General features: G+C 36.5%; 1 pseudogene; it reads right to left on the minus strand.

Moving 5' to 3' along the window:
- Nucleotides 1–2,978: 2,978 nt before the first annotated feature.
- Nucleotides 2,979–3,101, minus strand: LOC133753115 (U2 spliceosomal RNA; annotated as a pseudogene).
- Between the last annotated feature and the right edge of the window lie 2,282 nt (nucleotides 3,102–5,383).

The raw sequence follows: 5,383 nt of genomic DNA on the forward strand, positions 1-5,383 counted from the left end.
CTTCCCCATTTATGTATTTTTTAATAGCGAACACAGATAAGACACCCTGCAACTAACTTGGGGCCATGATGAATAAACAGAAGTCATGTGCTACCTCTAGGTAACAGTTAGAGAGCCAGCATATGATTCTACAAGTTTCTTTGAGTTTACAGAGACAGAATATTGTTAATATCACAATTAAAGTATCCTGAAATGACGAGACAATCAATGAGAGATAAATAAACCCAGAAGGAGCATATGTACAAGGACAAAATGTGCATACATAAATATACATTTTTATTTATCAAATGACAATTTAGTGAGATTCTACTCTGTGCCATCCCATTAGATACAATAGTGAGTAAACCCTCACCTCCAGAATAGTCTTTTTATGAGAAAAAAAACAAAAAAATTCCATATTATTTTTATGATTATTTATTACTTCAACATAAACTAACGATTAATATAATACTAAATGTTTAACCAGTGAATTCTGAGTTAATGTCACCCAATAGAAATTCAAATTTTTTAGCTCTAGATAAATAATATAGGTGATCATATTGGAAAAAATAAAAATGTAATTTTATAATTTTACACACAAAACATTCAAGATCAGTATAGACAAAAATAGAAATACAAAGAAATGCAAAGAAAAACAAACACCATTATCTTACCACCATACCTAAATACTAAAATTATTCTTGTTCTTCACACACATACACACACACAATCATTTTAGTAGTAAAATTGAAGGCAGAGAGATTCACTGCAAACTGTTCAATAGATCTAGGACAGAAAAAAAAGAATTGGTTGAGGATAATGGGACTAGAGGTCAAAAAGAGTTAAAAAGACATTTTTGAAGCATAATCAAAATCAGTAGATGTGGTGGTAACAGGAATATCAGGATGACTACATATGTGCTATCAAGGCTTAGAAGTACCGTACCTTCAACCGAGCTAGGAGATGAAAAAGAAGGATCTAGTTAATTCAATCAGTGTTCGTGGCCCAGGCTTTCAAAACTTATCACTATAAGCAGAACCCTTAAAATGAACTTGACTGTTTCTAATCAGGTTGTATCTTTATATTGATATTTTGATTTCCAAGGAAAAAAAGTCTACATTCGTGGTTCCAAATTGCAAGAGTAAAATTAAAAAAAGAGTATGGGCAATGTGGTCTCATCAGTTCCTCCAAAACCAAAATAAGTATTTGAAAATATCACTTCTAAAGTTATTTTGAAAGGATTATAGCCTTGTTGAATTTCTTCTTCCTGCCAGATGCTCCATCATTTAAACATTCTGCATTCTGCAAAACTTAAATATTATTTATTTTTATTTTATTTTATTTGAAAGGCAGAGAGAGGTCTTCTAGCTACTGGTCTACTACCCAAACGACTGCATCAGTCAGGGCTGGGCCAGATCAAACCAGTGAGCCAAGAACTCAACTGGAGGCTCCCACATGGAGAAGTGGGAGGGTGCCAGACTGCAAGACCCCAGTACATGAGCCATTAACTCTTGTCTCCCAGTGTCTGCATTAGCAGGAAACGATCAGAAAATTACTTGGGACTTGAACCAGGCACTCAAATATGGGATGCAGATTCCTTAAGTTGTGCTTTAACCACTGTGCCAAATACCTGCTCCTGCAATATTTGTTTTTTTAAATTATTTGCTATTAGCAATTGTGTGAAATATATCGCTTCAGAATTTATCTTTAAGGCTCTCATAATATATCAAGTATTCCTATAAGGGTTAGTCATGTTTTATTACCAAACCAATTAGTTATTCAGTCTTGAAAGATACCTTTTTAACTTGAAACATACCTCTCTACACAACTCAAATCCTATGAGACTCTCTATATGTGCATTCATTTTATCAACACCACAGTTCCGTAACTTTTCAGTAGTAAAAAATTGATTCTATTTCATTTGCTTTTCTATGCAGTCAAGATGGACTTCACATAATAATTTATCTTTAATCAAAATAATCAAAATTTGAAGAGGAAAAGAAAATATTTCTCTTGAATTATGTCAAGCAAGTGTCAAAAGATTGATAAAACTTAGACTGTTTCTTGCACTTGAAAATAAGCACAACGCTACTATCCTTAGCAAAACTCTAGTTTTAAAACTGTTCTTTGTCTTAGAAATTCTTTTGTGTTCATGGTCTGATAACTATAAAACAGCAGCAAACTTCTACAAGTTTCCACACAAGGAGGGATGGAGCACTATTTTGTTCTCCAAAGTATAAATAATTTAGGGTCACTATGACCTACATTGAAAATAAAATAATCTTTTAAAAGAAAAGATTTCATTTCAAAGGTTAAAAAGAAAACTCGTTGAAGAAAATTCAGTTAGTTAAAATTAATTTTATACTTCAAACTTCGTGAGGAATATGCTTTCTCTTGGTATCTTCATAATGTTGGTAGATCAGTAGATACGGTTATAAGTTAAATGTTTAAGTCCCTCCAAAATTTTTATAGTGAAACGTAACACCCATTGTGATATTTATAGGAAGAGATCTGCATGGAATTAACATTATTATAAAAGAGAGCTCCTTTTACTCTTCTCCATGTGAGAAGATGGCTCACATGCAAAAAGATGACAAGTGAAAGACAGCTCTCTATGACCCAGGAAGACCCTCCACAGAAATTTAATATGCTAGTGCCTTGAGCTAGGACATTCCAGCTCAAGAATTATTCAAAATAAGTTTCTATAATTTGCAAGCCACTTAGCCCATGATATTCTGTTATACCAGCCTGAATAGACTAGATAGAAATAGGTACTGAGAAGAGGGAGTGCTACTAATAACAGATGTCTGAAATGTGAAAGTAGATTTGGAAATGGGTAATGAGTAGATGCTGCAAGAGTTTGGACAAGCCTGATAGATGCTGCATTGCTGTAAATGGATCATTAATGGTGATTCTGGGGAGGGTTGAGTAAGAAAATAGGGCAGCTATAGGGAAAGCCTCTATTATAACAGAATATTGGTAGAAATAGGGCCATTTTGATGACGTTTCAAACAAAAATGAAGACTATAGTATTGGACACTGGAAGAAAACTCACCCTTTTTTGTTTAAACTAATAAGAACAGATACTACACTTGATCTTAGCCAAAAGGCTGAGAAGCAATACTTTTTTGATTTAAATATTTATTTGTTTTATTTTTAAAGATTACAATTTATTTGAAAGTCAAGGTTAGAGAGAAAGAGGGATCTTCCATCCAGCATGCCATCTTCATTAGCAGCCAAGACATGAAAAAAATACACGTATGGGATACAGGTATTGGAGGTGGTACCTTTACTCACTATATCACAACACCAGCTACTAAGTAGGAATTATTAAGCAAAAGCAATAATACCATAAAGATTCATAAAATTGGCAGTCTGTCTATACTGATAAAAAGAGAAAGATCTTTTGGAAGATAACACCAAGGGTATGCACAAAAATCTGCTTGATAAGTAGACTAGCCAGCTATCTCAACAGAAGTCCAGGACTATTGTTCCACAGAGGGGGAAAATGACCTCAGTATCCACTCAGGGATTACCAGGGCTGCCAGTCTCCTAGTGTGCTCAGAGTGAAAATGCTTAACAGGTGAAGTTATTTCCATGGATGGGGCTATCTCTCCAGTTCAGATGGGTAAACGATGATGTGGCCCAGTGCCTCAGGGCTGGGGCCTGCACACAGAGCTGTAGAGTTGACTCTGTCAGGAATTGTGTAGGAGTGTGTCTTCCTAAATCTTGATTTAGAGGGATAAGAGTACCTTTTTAGAACCATGAGCTCAGAACCTAAGCTCAGAAGAACTGGAGACCTTGGACTTCAACCTCAGAACATCAGGGGGCCTGGCAGAGAGCTGCTATGGTGAGTCACGCAGGGGACACTGCCATTGGGATGTTTCTGTAATGCAGAGCATTGAGCTAAAGATTATTCTAAAATCTTATGATCTAATCCAATTTGGCTCAATGGATTTTGGCTTCAGTTGGCACCTGTCACTCCTTTGTTTTTTCTATCTCAATTTTGGAATGGGAATGTCTCTTTCATGCCTGTCCCACCATTCTATTTTGGAAACCCATAATATATTCAGTTTTACAGTTTCACAGCTAGAGGGAAATTTGCCTCTGAATGAATCATATCTTGAGTCTCATCTATGTCTGATTTAGATGACATTTATTTGAAATATTGAACTTCAGATTTTTGAGTTGATGCTGGAGAGAGTTAAGACTTTTGGAACTTTTGGGATAAAATGAATGTATTTTCAATGTAAGAAAGATAAGAATTTTAGGTAAACAGGCTAGAATGCTATATTGGAATGCTATAGAGTGAATGTTTATGTTCCCACCTCAACATGTATGTTGAAACCTAGTCTCCAGTGTGATGTCACTGAGGGGGGAGGGAGTTTGAGAAGAGATTAAGTGATAGGAGTGGAGCCTCCGTGAATGGAACAGGACTGTAGAGGGCTTCCTTGCCCTTTCTGCCACATAAACACACAGCAGACAAACAGCCACCAAGAAGCAGATGCTCACCACACATTGAGTTTGCAAGTGCCTTGATCTTGGATTTTCCAAACCCTAGACCTCTGAGAAATATATTACCCTTGCTTATAATCCACCCAGTCTATGGTACTCAGTTATAGCAGCCAAATAAACCGAGAAAGTATTTTTCCATTCTCCCTAAACTCTGTTTCAGCATTTCCTCCCTCTATAATTGGCTCACAACCTCAGGTACCTTATTGAGAGTTGTTTGGAAATGGAGTAATCTGTGCAAAGCATAATTTTTAATAATTATGTTTACAAATGCATCTCCACTTCCCTACTACATCTTCAGCGGAGAATATTTTTCTCATAATTTTGATTAGTGGACCCTTTTTCATGTCTGTCTTTTCAAATGTCTCTTCTATGCTGCACAGAGATGTGCTGTTTTTCTCTGTCTCATGATGTGAATATTGCACAGAAGCAAATTTTGTGATTCCACACTCTGGAACCTGTGCTCCCAAATAGGTCACTAGATCTGAACACTTTCCTGAATCTTACTTGTTATGTTTGCCTCTGGTAAAGCTGAGTGCCTTTGGATTCCTTTTTTTCCCCTAATGTATTAATTCGCCCTCCTATTTCTGAGGTTGACTTTAAATAGATTCATTTATGTATTTAAAAAGCAGAGTGACAAAGAAAGAGAGAGAGAGAGAGAAAGAATTTTCCATCACTGGTTCACTTCCTAAATGGCTCTAACAACCGAGCCTGGGTCAGGCCAAATCCAGGAGTCAGGATTTCCTCCCTGGTCTCCCAACTGGGCAATAGGGGCCACATGCTTAGGCCAGCTTCCACTGCCTTTCCAGGCACATTCGCAGGAGCTGGATTGGAATTGGGGAGCTGGGACTCAAACTGGCACTCCAATGTACAATGCCTTGTTGGTGGTTTA

Source organism: Lepus europaeus, chromosome 2 (genome assembly GCF_033115175.1).
Source record: "Lepus europaeus isolate LE1 chromosome 2, mLepTim1.pri, whole genome shotgun sequence".
Lineage (NCBI taxonomy): Eukaryota > Metazoa > Chordata > Mammalia > Lagomorpha > Leporidae > Lepus > Lepus europaeus.